Below are 15546 nucleotides of genomic sequence, written 5' to 3' on the forward strand. Positions count from 1 at the left end.
CTAAACTGGTATCATATGAAGATTTTAGTAGTAATGATTGGAGGCAACAAAGGGCCCATGGCTCTTCCATCACCACAACCACCACCACAAAATTTTCAATAAAGATTGTTTCCCTATGGCGGGCTTGAAGCTTATAGGACTAGTCTCTTAGGCCGACGGAGATTAGAATAAACGTTTTCAGAGGCATTCGGCCTCTATCGAGTGCTTGCGTAAAAGACCTCATATCCGCTTGAAAATTCTAAGGAAAGTTTTCTGGGCAAAGAGGACAGAGTAAGAAGATTTGAAGACGGGTATGCTGCTTTTAAGGCCCAGTCACCTCCTATATAAAACTGTCAATAGCTTTTTCTATAGGGACATAGCTTTAGTTTAGCTGACTTCTTGCAAGTAATTTATTTCATAGGCTTCAGGAAAGCCTATTTGAAAGGCTTACGAGAAATCTTAAACCAATGGCTGGCACTGCTAACAGATTTAGCAGTTTCAAAATCAGCGATTCTCTTACCTATGAAAGTTCAAAGCCCACTAGCCCCTCGACTGCATAACTCACCTACACGATTTCAAGCGAATCTTAGCACTTTTTATTTGATTGCTTAGCCCATCTGATTTTTTCTAATATTTTTACAGGCCCAGGAGCATCCGGGTAATTTATAACAAAAACGTAATTTTTGAGGTATATAGACGTCCTCCCAGTAAATTTTCTTATAAAACCCTAAAATAAAAAATCTGTTTCCACCAACGGATGTGAGGATAGGGACAGTAATGAGAAGTAGCCACAATAAATCAATACTGCTAGATTAACCATTCAACGTAATCTATAAAAATAAGTCAATCACTTTCTACAATTTACATCTGCCTACCCTTCATTCCAGTTTTGGACTTGCCACATAAAAGGGAGGAGGGTGCATACAGGGATTAGGTCTGAAGAACACTTTTTACTTTGATTTAACAATGAACTCATTTCTGGTACTAACTATTGGTGTATTCAGAATTGAGATTCGAGAGCCTCTTGAGTTTCGATTAAACGACCGTTGGTTTTGGCACAGTGAATTTATTTTCTAGTCGAAAGAGAAATTTCCATCCTTATTGAACAGCCAATGGGAAATGATTTTGTTCACAAATTGTTTCCGGAAAATATTTTCTGATGGCTTTTCCCTTGCATATTGTTTTTGAAAAGGAAAATTATTTTTGAAAATAAAGAGAAAATGGAAAAGGTACGCTTGTCTTAAATAGTGGCCTGTGCCCTTGAAAATTTGTGAATGCATCCAAGACTCCATCAGGATTTCTGAAGAGCGGGTGGCTTATATCACAAAGGGAATAAGTTTTTAAAATAATAAGTTATTGAATAAGTTTTGAATATCTTTTCAAACTTAACTTCCTACATGAGACATTTGGCTTAAGACAACTCAACAGCTAATGTCAGTTTGCACTTGTCTCATCATGAACTCACATAATATGTATTTTTCCGCCTTTTGAACTCACTGGCGTAAGTGGGAGGTTTACAGGTTAATGTTCCTCTAAACTTCTACAAGAAAAATTAATATTGTGTCCCAGAATACCTACTTATTAATTGACTAAAACCCCTTATACAAAGATATTTTACATAGTAATCACTTACCCAAAACTATTTGGGCCTCTCAAGGTACAGATACATAGCTAAGCCTTGGTGTATTGTAGATAAAAGGGAAGGACAGGGGGGACAGCTGTCCTGGCCACAGCCTCTGAAGGGGTGCCAAACTGAAGGCGTCTTTTCCCAACTTTGTGTAATCACCTGTTCACGTTGTAAGCACGGTTACGCGGCAGGCTTGTATATAGTGATTCTCAATGACGCTTGTCTTCTAACAGAGTTTCTTCTTGATGCCATGGTGTCACCGTAGGTTCAATACAACCACCCTCGGAAAAATACAAATTATTCCTTAATTTTCCCCCTTATTTGGATCGTTCGTGGCCAAAAATATCAAAATGCTAGTTTTAAGAAAAAAACAACTGTGTAGTCGCTGTCCAGGCTGGGCCCCGGTATGGCTACGCGGTAGGCTTGTATGTATTGATTCTCATTGTCGCTTGTCTTCCGCAGACAATGTGAGCCCCTTTTTGATGTTATGGGCTGGGCCTCTGCACGGCTATCGGCAGGCTTGTATATGTTGATTCTCATTGTCGCTTGTCTTCTAATTGCAGACAATACAAGCTTCTTCTTGATGTCATGTCGTCACCAGAGGTTTGATACAACCACACTGGGCAAAATACAGATTCTTTCTTAAGTTTGTGACCTATTTAGATTGTTTTTTCTGGATGGAAATGTCAATATGCCAGTCTTAATAAAAAAACCTATGCAGCCAATTTCTAGGCCCGGGCCCCGGCACTTGGCACCTGGACAGCTTGCATATATTGATTCTTGTTGTAAATATCAACGTCCAAATGAACCGCCATTGTTTGCCATTCTTTCCTCGGAAAATGGAGGGCTCCACAGGGAATACATCTAACATTAAGGATCCCAATGACTTGTCACTTTCATTTTTGGCACGTTCTGGCTCTCGCTCTCGCTTGTAATCCTCGCTGACGCGTATCTTCTTACCTCATATTTCCCTTTTCTCTCTCTGGTATATCTTTCAATCGTAAATTTCTTTGCTCTTCACTTTCGTTTTTAATTCTTTGTGCTTCTCGTGTCTTGTTACCGCGTATTTGTTTGTTCTTCACTTTATTTTTGACTCGCTTTAATTTCTGCTGCTGCTTATCTTCTAACCAGATATTCCTTTTGTTCTTCACTTTTGTTTTTGACCTGTTGTAACTGTCGTTGACGCAACTATTCTAACTGTATATTTCTTTGTCCTTCATTTTTGTTTATTATAATTACTTCAGACATCTTTTCAATACCCTTTACCTTAGCTGTCGGATTCGTCTTGTCACCTTGTCACCTTGATTCGTCATTCATCTTGTCATGCTCTAGATTGTTCATTTGTCCTATAGTCAATATCATGAAATTGCCAAAAACACTTTTTGTAGATAGACTCATTGCAATTGGTATTTTACACTTAGCTATGTCCCTTTTGTAATGTTGCATGTGTCATAGATACAAAAACGAAACAATCAAGTCAGAGGGGAAATGATGTAATTTATTCTCTTGAAATGTGCTCATAAATATGGCGTGACTCATATGACTTTTTTCAAAATTAAAACTCTACATGAATTTTCTCAATTCTGTGATCTATGTGGATCTTTTCTGCAGGCCAAAAAATCTTAAGCTGTCAGTTTTCCAAAATATTTTTGCATCTTCTGATTCTCATTGTCGCTGGTAATTTTCTTAGCCGCGTATCTTCTAACTGCACATTTCTTTGTTTTCACTGTGACACATCTTTCAACCGCATTTCTTTATTGTTCAATTTCGTTTTTAATTCAGGCTGCTCCTCATTATTGCATGTCTTGTAACCGCATATTCCTTTGTTGTTCACTTTCATTTTTGACTGGTTCAGATTCTAACCGGATATTTCTTTGTTCTTTATTTTCAATTTTGACTCGTTGTAATTGCCGTTGTCGCAAGTATTCTAAATGTATATTTCTTTGTTCTTCATTTTCGTTTATCATTACTTCGAATATTTTTTCAATACCCTTTACCTTAGCTGCTTAGATTAGTTTTGTCACTTTTTTGATGATCTGCTCAAAACGCCTTTTTAAGTAGGCTCATTACACTTTGGTATTTTATATTTAGTTATGTTAATTGTGCTTCCTGTTGTTGAGCGTTTTCGAGGCACTCCTGCGCTTATGTTGCCTGCGGCATAGATACTAAAAACGGTACGATCACTCCGGGGGGGGGTGTAATTTATCCTCTTGAAACGTATTCATAAATGCGACGTCGGTCACGTTTTTTTCCAAATTATGGCGCTTACCGAAATTTCTCAAACTCGTGACCTGTGTAGATCGTTTTTTTTGTCATGAAATCCAAGGAGGCCAGTTTCTCCCCCCCCCCAAAAAAAAAAAAATATGGAGCCATTTTTGAGAAAAAATAGATACGTAAATAGATAAATACACAATTATCGATCGTTTACAGAGATAAGGAATGTATATATTTATTGAATTGGAATGATTATATATATATATATATATATATATATATATATATATATATATATATATATATATATATATATATATATATATATATATATATATATATATATATATTACCAAATTGAGAATTCTGAAACTATGCATAGTGGATTTACTATTCTCTTTTTTTTCTCCAATATATTGCTTGATCACACCCCCTCACACTAGATACCAAAATTATTTTTGTACTTCTAAAAAAGTACTTTTTTCCAAACTTTTATTCCTCGGATAATGATATAATATGTCTAAAACAAAAATTTTCATATTGGACATGATTTTGTCTTGTCATGAAGGTGTAAAAATCCTAAAAAAAAAAAACAACAAAAAAACAAAAACTCAATCATTTTTCCAGTTTCTCCTTTTCTTGTAAAACCTATTTGTTTGTTACCTAACACCTGTTGGTTACCTACAGTCCCTTGAATAGCGAAAGGCTAACTACGTTGTAACTACAATTCCCTACTGACAGCATCCTTACGAGGCATTTTCTTGCCACTGCGGACCTCAATGTTCAGAGTGGCTGAAAGTTGAGAAAAAGTGACACTTAAAAGGTGAAGTAGGACATCAAGCCTCTCTTCAGCAATATCCAGGTCCTACTCACAAGTGCTGATTTAAAACGATCTTGACTGGAATTTTAACAACTGTTGATCCACTTTTACTAAAAACTACCAAGTGTCCTTCTCTGGTTTTCTGAGTATCATCAGAAACAACCAAACGCACTTGAGAACAAGTACTCGTAATAAATACCACGTGCTGCCTTTAAAGAAATTGTTTTTTGCCATTTTGCTTGTTTCGAGATCATGTCAAAGTGCGAAAGATTTAGAATGTTGACATTTAGAAAAAGAATATTTTTAAATTGATTATTTTTTTACTTGTGTTATGCTGTTCAATAAAATAATTTACTCATATTGACTATGTCCATTAATAAAACAAATTAGGGTGGACGAATTTTTAAAAATCTAGAGGGGGCGGGCAAAATATTTTTTTTTTTAATTTTTTTTACTGACAATAAGAAAAATACATTTCTTAACCGAAATACCAAAAAAGCTATTTTAAAATCTTTACGGGGGAAGGGGGGTCAGTGTTCTCTCCTGACTCGGCCTCCAGCAATCGACACTATTGGACTGCAAGTTTTAGCCGTGTTGGGCTAACATTTTGAGTTATAAAAGAAGAACAGAGCGGTTTCAGAAACGGTTATAGTATTTAATGGCATGTCTGGAAAAGGGAAGCTCTATAATGGATTTGGGATTTAACAAATCCATTTGACAAGGTTATTGGAGTTCTGCTTAAAAAAAAGCCTTGAAGGTTGAAGGCTGCTGCCTTGTTTTATTTGTTTTTTTTGTAAGCGTATATTTTGAAACTAATGCAAAAGCAAGAGCGCTTTCGAAGTCACGACTTTCAAGACCGTTAAAATGAAAGGAGTAAAGCATGGAAGTGCCTTGACACCAAACCTGTATCTAGTGGGAGGCTGTTACTGGGTTGGAACCCACCCCTCCCAAAAAAATTTGTCTGCCTGACTCTTAAAAACGTAAGAAAATGTTTTTAAACAAATTTTTGATGAGTTTTTAAAATTTTTGTACACCCCCCCCCAAAAAAAAAAATACCTGACACGCCCTTGCTTGACACCTATAATATTTTGTTTTTCTTATTAATGATACGGTTGAATTCTTAGAGAAAATATGAACCCAAACAATGAGTTTAGGTAATACAATTTTTTTAGTTTTGTTGTTTACGGGCGACGCAGCTCTGGTGGCGAAATTGGCAGATGATTTACAGAGGCAAATAGAACTAACAGAAGAATACCTAAAGAACTGCCTCCAGGTGAATCTGTTAGTAAGATTAAATAAAAAAAACAGTTTTTTTTTAACTGAAAGTAGGGAGCGACATTAAAACTTAAAACGAACAGAAATTACTCCGTATGTGAAATGGGTTTTCCCCTCCTCAACGGCTCGCTCTTTACGTTAAAGTTTTTAATTGTTTTAAAATGTAGAATTGTGGAAAAGAGTCAAACTTTAGCGCAAAGAGGGAGGGATTGCGGAGGGGACAACCCATTTCATATACGGAGTAATTTCTGTTCGTTTTAAGTTTTAATGTCGCTCCTTACTTTCAGTTAAAAAAAAAATAGTTTTCTTTATTTAATTTCTGAACGTTATTGAATTAATGCATGTTTGATTTTGGCTCTCCGCACATAAATTATTAAAATAAAATTTGCATATTAATTCTTTTTTTGGCTAAATGGCTTTCTCTTAGTTTTGATCAGACGATTTTGAGAAATAAGGGGCGGGGAAGGAGGCCTAGTTGCCCTCCAATTTTTCGATTACTTAAAAAGGCAACTAGAACTTATAATTTTTAACGAACATTTTTATTAGTAAGAAATATCCGTAACTTAAGAACTAACTTACGTAACAAACTTTTATTATCTTATATTTTTATTATGTATATGAGGGGGTTTGTCCCCTCGTTAATACCTCGCTCTTTACACTAAATTTTAAGTTTTGTCCCAATTCTATAAGAATAACACCTGAATCAGAAAGGCCGTCGAATAAATAGCTGAAATTACTAAAAATACTTTAGCGTAAGGAACGAGGTATTTATCTCCTCCTAAATACCTCGCTCTTTATGCTAAAGCATAAATTTTTAGAACCCCTTATACGAGTAATAATCTCTGTTCGTAAGTTTTAATGCAACTCCTTAGTTTCAATTGAAAAAACTTTTTCATGTTTATTTTTTCATTGTTTCTTTTACCATAATACTAGAAAATCCCGCGCCCTTTTTATTGAATTTCTCTTCCCCCATGACATATTCCTCCAAGAAAAGATCCTCCCACATAGCTCCCTCCCCTCAACCCCACTCCCACATCAAAAAATCCCCCTGAAAACGTCTGTATACTTACCAATAACCATTATTGTATGTAAACACTGGTCAAACTTTGTAACTTGCAGCCCCTCCCCCGGGGACTGTGGGGGAGTAAGTCATCCTCAAAGACATATTTATTATGGTTTTTGACTCTGTGGAACAAAATGGCTATCTCAAAATTTTGATCCGTTGACTTGGGGGAAAAATGAGCGTGGGAGGGGGCCTAGGTGCCTTCCCATTTTTTTGGTCACTTAAAAAGGGCACTAAAATTTTTCATTTCCGTTAGAATGAGCCCTCTTGCGACATTCTAGGACCACTTGGTCAATACGATGACCCCTGGGAAAAAAAACAAAACAAAAACAAAAAAACAAATAAACACGCACCTGTGATGTGTCTTCTGGCAAAAAATACGAAATTCCACATTTTTGTAGATAGGAGCTTTAAATTTTCGCTGTTGGGCTCTATGATACGCTGAATGCGATGATGTGATTTTCGTTAAGATTCTATGACTTTTAGGGGGGGGGGTTCCCCTATTTTCCAAAATATAGCAAATTTTCTCAGGCTAGTAACTTTTGATGGCAAAGACTAAATTTGATGAAATCTATATATTTAAAATCAGCATGAAAATCCGACTCTTTTGATGTATCTTTTAGCATCAAAATTCCGTTTCTTAGAGTTTTGTTTACTATTGAGCCGGGTTGCTCCTTACTACAGTTCGTTACCACTAACTGTTTGACAAAAAATAACTGTGACAGTAGTTTTTGATTGAAGGGAAGTAAACTTAAGTTTTGGAAAAAATAAAATATCTTGGATACATTGTGCGAAGCAATGGAGGATGGAATTTATATTATAAAGGAAGAATGGAATATTGTAAATGGAATTCACACTACTGGAGTTCTACCTTAAGCGGAATATACAAGCTAGATATCTCACTTGTTGGATGCAACTGAGGTTTAATTGCCTTCTTATTCAAAGGGTTTACAAAGAAAGAAGGTCTAAAGGCGACATGTATACTTGCCCGCTTTGCAAAGATGAGGAAATGTGTTTATTAAGGGAAACCTTAGTTTTTCTTTATTAATTGTTGTTTATCTATGTGATAAATTCATATCATATAAAAATATTATTTAGCGTGAGATTCCATGGACCTTAAATGCGAAAGAGGAGCTAGTGTCCAAATTTTTTGTGTAAAGCTATCCTGGGCACAATTCGGCGTGGATGTAAACTCTTATGGGAGCAACTATTGATGGAGATAGCTTTCTATGCTCGCAATTTTGGTGGGTAAAATCATCCTGGAAACAATTTCATACAGAGGTATTTTTCCAAGATTGCTATCTTAGGTTTCCAAGGTATGCAATCTTCCTCGGGTGCACTTCCTTAGGTTCCAGTTGCAAAATTCAATATATCTGTTGTAATTTCCTGGTCGAATTATCGATCTTCGTCTCCTTTAACTTATATTAAATAATTTTGTTATGAACTCCCCACGAAATCAAAAAATATGCACTTTTGAGTGCCATTAATAAGAATTCGTATATATCTTCTATATATATAAAAATAAGTTGTCTGTCTGTCTGTGGATGGATCAGGTGACGTCACCTGAAAAAACTGGATCAGGTGACGTCAAAACTGAAAAAACTAAAAAAAGGCAAAAACTACAAAAAAAACTAAAAACTAATAAAAAAAATAAAAAAGGTAAAAAACTAAAAAAACTAAAAAAAGGCAAAAACTACAAAAAAACTAAAAACTAATAAAAAAGCTAAAAACTAAAAAAACTAAAAAAAGGCAAAAACTACAAAAAAAACTAAAAACTAATAAAAAAAATAAAAAAGCTAAAAAACTAAAAAAACTAAAAAAAACTAAAAAAAGGTAAAAAACTAAAAAAACTAAAAACTAAAAAAAACTAAAAAAAAAGGAAAAAACTGAAAAATAAGCTAAAATAAAGGTAAAAACCAATAAAAAACTAAAAAAAAAACTGAAAAAGCTAAAAAAAAGGCAAAAACTACAAAAAAAATTAAAAAAGCTAAAGAACTAAAAAAACTAAAAAAACTAAAAAAAGGTAAAAAACTAAAAAAAATAAAAAATAAAAAAAAACTAAAAAAAAGGAAAAAACTGAAAAATAAGCTAAAATAAAGGTAAAAACCAATAAAAAACTAAAAAGAAAAAAAGGCAAAAACTAAAAAAAATTTTCATCTAAAAAACTAAAAAAAACTAAAAAAGGTAAAAACTAAAAGAACTAGAAAAGAAAAAAATAAATGACGAAACTCAAAGAGAAAGCGACCAGGACAAAAGGAATGTTCGATTAGCAATCAACAAAGCACCGGGACACAGGGAGTATAAATGACGACCAGGACATAAGTAAAAAAAAAAAACTATCTATATATATAAAAATAAGTTGTCTGTGGATCTGTGGATCGTGGATCAGGTGACGTCACCTGAAAAAACTGGATCAGGTGACGTCAAAACTGAAAAACTAAAAAAAGGCAAAAAACTACAAAAAAACTAAAAACTAATAAAAAAAATAAAAAAGCTAAAAAACTAAAAAAACTAAAAAAAGGCAAAAACTACAAAAAAAACTAAAAACTAATAAAAAAGCTAAAAAACTAAAAAAACTAAAAAAAAGGCAAAAACTACAAAAAAAACTAAAAACTAATAAAAAAAATAAAAAAGCTAAAAAACTAAAAAAACTAAAAAAAACTAAAAAAAGGTAAAAAACTAAAAAAACTAAAAACTAAAAAAAACTAAAAAAAAGGAAAAAACTGAAAAATAAGCTAAAATAAAGGTAAAAACCAATAAAAAACTAAAAAAAAACTGAAAAAACTAAAAAAAGGCAAAAACTACAAAAAAACTAAAAACTAATAAAAAAAGTAAAAAAGCTAAAAAACTAAAAAAACTAAAAAAACTAAAAAAACTGAAAAAAGGTAAAAAACTAAAAAAAAATAAAAAATAAAAAAAAAATAAAAAAAAAGGAAAAAACTGAAAAATAAGCTAACATAAAGGTAAAAACCAATAAAAAACTAAAAAGAAAAAAGGAAAAAACTAAAAAAAATTTTCATCTAAAAAACAAAGCACCGGGACACAGGGAGTATAAATGACGACCAGGACATAAGTAAAAAAAAAAATTAACAAAACTAAAAAGAAGGTAAAAACTACAAAAAAACTAAAAAGAAAAAAAAAACTAAAAACTAATAAAAAAACTAAAAAATCTAAAAATCTAAATAAACTAAAAAAGAAAAAAAAGGAAAAAAATAAAGGAGAAAAACAAAACTAAAAAACGAATGTATATACAGACCGGTACACCGGGATACAAATGACGACCGGGACACAGGGAATATAAATGACGACCGGGACACAGGGACACAACTACAACGGGGACACCGGGGGAAACAGGGGGATATAAATGACGACCGGGACAAAAAAACTAAAAAGAAAAAAAAACTAAAAACTAATAAAAAAAACTAAAAAATCTAAAAATCTAAATAAGCTAAAAAAGAAAAAAAAAGGAAAAAAATAAAGGAGAAAAACAAAACTAAAAAACGAATGTATATACAGACCGGGACACCGGGATACAAATGACGACCGGGACACAGGGAATATAAATGACGACCGGGACACAGGGACACAACTACAACGGGGACACCGGGGGAAACAGGGGGATGTAAATGACGACCGGAACACCGGGACAGGGAATGGTCGATTAGCAATCACCATCAACAAAGCTCAAGGGCAATCATTAGAATCATGAGGTATAGATCTGAATACAGATTGTTTTCCCATGGACCATTATATGTTGCATGTTCAAGAGTCGGTAAACCTGACAATCTATTTATATGCAAAGACAATGGGACAGCAAAGAATGTTGTATATTCGCAAGTTTTACGTAGTTAAAACCATATATATATATATATATATATATATATATATATATATATATATATATATATATATATATATATATATATCTATCTATATTCACAGGTGGGACATAGGGACACAACTACAATGGCGCGTAACTATTATGGCGCGTAACGACTTACGCGCGCGGGGGGGCTTGGGGGGGGGCGCGAAGCGCCCCCACCAACTAGGTGTTGGGGTGGCGCGAAGCGCCACCCCAACAGCTAGTATATATATATATATATATATATATATATATATATATATATATATATATATATATATATATATATATATATATATATATATATATATAAATGAATGAAGGGTGAATACCCTGCACTTTTTAAGACAGCCATCTAATGGGCCAGCATTCTTATTACAGGAAACTATCGTTTAACGTGAATTGCTCCCTCACCCATAAATAATATAGAGCCGTTTCGATTAGTTTTGCGTTGCAGCTATTAGTGAGAAAAGATCTTCACAAATCCGTGGCGATCATCAAGGATTCTTCAGACTCGACAATTAAAAACAGTTACAATCAGCGCCCTCTGTAAGTTCGAAAAACAGTTGTATACAGTCTCCAAACTCCAAGAAAAAGCTAGCTTTTGAAAAAAATTGAAGCCAAGATAATAAAAATGGAAAATGCTGAACATAAAACTACCACAAAGTCCAGTCAAATGAAACTTACCCGTAGGTTTATTAATGAACTTTCCGAGATTCCCAGAAAAGATACTAGCAATTACTGTTTCTAAGGCGTATTTAGTTTTTCAGTCACCTTGTCAACTTAATGAGGATAGTTTTATAAGTACTTATTGCCACAAACATTAATTTAAGCCATAAAGCCTTAGAAAGATTCTATATTTGTAAGAAAAAGCTAAGCTATGGACTCGATTCGATTGGTATATGCTAGTACTACCATAAGTACATGATACTACTACTACTACCAGAGCTGGTAAATTAAAAAAATTAATAATTTCTAGTAAAAAAAGAGTTGTGTTAGAAACCAGTGAGCAATAATAAAACTTAGTCAGCAACAGAAAAAAAAATCAGAGTTACCCTTTAAAATTAATTAGATAAAAAAAACAAGTTTTTTAAACTAAAAGTAAGGAGCGACATTAAAACTTAAAACGAACAGAAATTACTCCGTATATGAAAAGGGCTTTTCCTGCTCAACGCCCCGCTCTTTACGCTAAAGTTTGACTCTTTCTCTTAACTCTACTTTTAAAAAGGCCAAAAACTTTAGCGTAAAGAGCGCGGCGCTGAGCAGGAAAAGCCCTTTTCATATACGGAGTAATTTCATTGTTTTTTTTAAATGATGCTAAAAAATTCTATAGATTGAAATTTTCTTCCCCCATGACAAATTCCTCCATCGAAAGATCCTCCCACGTACCCCCCCTCACCCAATCAACTTCTCCCCCCCGAACACAAAAAATCCCCCTGAAAACGTCTGTACACTTCCCAATAGCCATTACTATATGTAAACACAGGTCAAAGTTTGTAACTAGCAGCCCTTCCCACGGGGACTGTGGGGGGAGTAAGTCGTCCCCAAAGACATAGTTATTAGGTTTTCGACTATGGTGAATAAAATGGCTATCTCAGAATTTTGATCTGGTGACTTTGGGAAAAATGACCGTGGGAGGGGGCCTAGGTGTCCTCCAAATTTTTAATTGCTTAGAAAGGCAACTAAACTTTTAATTTCTTACGAATGTTTTCATTAGTAAAAAATATAAGTAACTTACGAATTAACTTACTTAACGAATTTCCAAAATCGCATGTTTTTATTGTGTATATGAGGGGGTTCACCCCCTCTTCAATACCTCGATATTTACGCTAAAGCTTAAATGTTGTCCCTATTCCTTAAGAATGACCCCTCAATCACAAAGGCCGTAGGATAAAGAGTTGGAATTACTAAAAATACTTTAGTGTATAGAGCGTGGTATTAAAAGGTTGTAAACCTCTCATTTGCGTAATAATTTATGTTCATTATAAGTTTTAATGACTCTCCTTACTTTCAGTTGAAAAAACTTTTCATGTTTATTTTTTCATTGTTTTTTTAAATTATGTTAGAAAATCTTGCACCCCCTTCATTGAAATTATCTTCCCCCATGACAAATTCCTCCATGGAAAGATCCTCCCACGTAACCTCCCCCATCAACTTCTCCCCCCCCCCGAACACAAAAAAAAACTGGAAACGTCTGTACACTTCCCAATAGCCATTAGTACATGTAAACACAGGTCAAAGTTTGTAACTTGCAGCCCCTCCAACGGGGACCTTGGGGGAGTAAGTCGTCCCCAAAGACATAGTTACTAGGTTTTATGACTATGGTGAATAAAATGGCTATCTCAGAATTTTGATCGGGTAACTTTGGGGAAAAAATGAGCTTGGGAGGGGGCCTAGGTGCCCTCCAATTTTTTGGTCACTTGAAAAGGGCACTAGAACTTTTAATTTCCGTTAGAATGACCCCTTTCCCGGCATTCCAGGACCACTGAGTCGATACGATCACCCTTGGGAAAAAAACCCGCATCCGTGATCTGTCTTTTGGCAAATTAAATACAAAAAAAAGCAAGTTTTTTTTAGCTGAAAGTAAGGAGCGAGATTAAAACTTAAAAAGAACAGAAATTACTCTGTGTATGAAAGGGACTGTTCCATCCTAAACGCCCCGCTCTTTGCGCTAAAGTTTGACTCTTTCTCTCAAATCTACTTTTTAAAACGGTAAAAAACTTTAGCGTAAGGAGCGGGGTGTTGAGGAGGGAATAGCCTCTTTCATATACGGAGTAATTTCTGTTCGTTTTAAGTTTTAATGTCGCTCCTTATTTTAAGTTAAAAAAATATTTTTTTTTATTTAATTTATGAGTGTTTTGATTTTGGCTCTCCGCACATGAAACCTAAGAACAAAATTTGAATATTTTGTTTGGCTAAATGATTTTTTCTTAGTTTTGGTCGGACGATTTTGAGAAAAAAGAGTGGGGGGAAGGCTTAGTTGCCCTTGTTTTGGTTACTTAAAAAGGCAACTAAAACTTTTAATTTTTTACGAACGTTTTTATTAATAGATAATATACGTAACTTCCCGATTAACTGTCGTAACGAACTTCTATATTTGTATATTTTGTTACATATATGAGGGGGTTTGTCCCCTCTTTAATTCCCTCTGTCTTTACACTAAAGCTTAAATTTTGTCCCAATTCTTTAAGAATGACCCCTGAATCACAAAGGCTGTAGGAGAAATAGTTGAAACTACTGAAAATACTTTTGCGTGAATAACAGGTATTTAGGATGAGACGAACCCCTCATATGCGTAATATTTCCGTTCGTTTTGTTTTAATGCTGCTCCTTACTTTCAGTTGAAAAAACTTTTTCATATCTATCTTTTCATTGTTTTTTGTTCTAAATAATATTAGAAAATCCTGCGCCCCCTTTATGGAAATTCTCTCCTGCCGTGAAAAATGCCTCCATGGAAAGATCATCCCATGCAACTCCCTCCCCTCAACCCACTCCCTATCCAATAAGAAAATTCCCCTGAAAACGTTTGTACACTTCCCAATAACCATTACTATATATAAACACTGGTGAAAGTTTGTAACTTGTAGCCCCTCCCCAGGTTACTGTAAGGGAGTAAGTCGTCCCAAAAGACATAGTTATTAGGTGATTCGACAATTCTGAACAAAATGGCTATCTCAGAATGTTGACCCGTTAACTTTGGGAAAAAATAAGCGTGGGGTGCCCTCCAATATTTTTGTTCAGTTAAGAAGGGGACTAGAAATTTTAGTTTTCGTCCACTGGCAACATTGTAGGACCACTGGTTCGATAAGATCACGCCTAGGGAAAAACCATAAATAAACACGCATCCGTGATCTTTCCTCCGACAAAAAATATAAAATTTCACATTTTTGCAGATAGGAGCTCGAAAACCTCTACAATAGGGTTCTCTGATACACTAAATTTGATGATGGGATTTTTGTGACTTTCTAGATTCTATGACTTTTAAGGGGGGTTTCTCCTTTTTCCAAAAATGAGAGAAAAACATTTAAGGGATGTGACTTTTGATGGGCAAGACTCAACTTGATGAAACTCATATATTTGAAATCAGTATAAAAATTTTGATTCTTTTGATGCATCTGTTGGTATCAAAATTAAGTTTTTCAGAGTTTCGGTTACTATTGAGCTGGGTTACTCCTTACTTACAGTTTGTTACCACGAACTGTTTGATATGGTAATTTGAGCGCGATTGAGACTACTCGGGTAAATACAATAAGGCAAGAAGAGGTTAGTAAGCCTCGTTAACAAAGAAACAATTGAAGGAAGTATGGACTTAATTACCTTAGTAAGAATATTATTAGGGCCATATGGTGAGGAATTCGTCAATCTCATAACAATTCTAGCAATTTCCATATCAGACGCTAGTTCCAAAAGCATTGACTTAATACGAGGTGGCCTAAGATAAGACCTGAAATTGGATTGTGACGAAGGAGAATTAATCACAGAAGCGGTTCTTTTATCAACAATCACAAAATACAAAGTAAATACATCTTCAATATTCAGGTCACCCTCAATATTTTTACTATCAATAACCAGAAATGAAGGGATTGATGTAGACTGGATGGAGTGGACCTGACAAGTTTTGGTAATTTTGTGTATCTATTTCCCTTATGAGTCTTCATATGTTTGGATATGCACCGTACATACATGATACTTATACTGCTACTTCT

Source organism: Artemia franciscana, chromosome 7 (genome assembly GCF_032884065.1).
Source record: "Artemia franciscana chromosome 7, ASM3288406v1, whole genome shotgun sequence".
NCBI lineage: Eukaryota > Metazoa > Arthropoda > Branchiopoda > Anostraca > Artemiidae > Artemia > Artemia franciscana.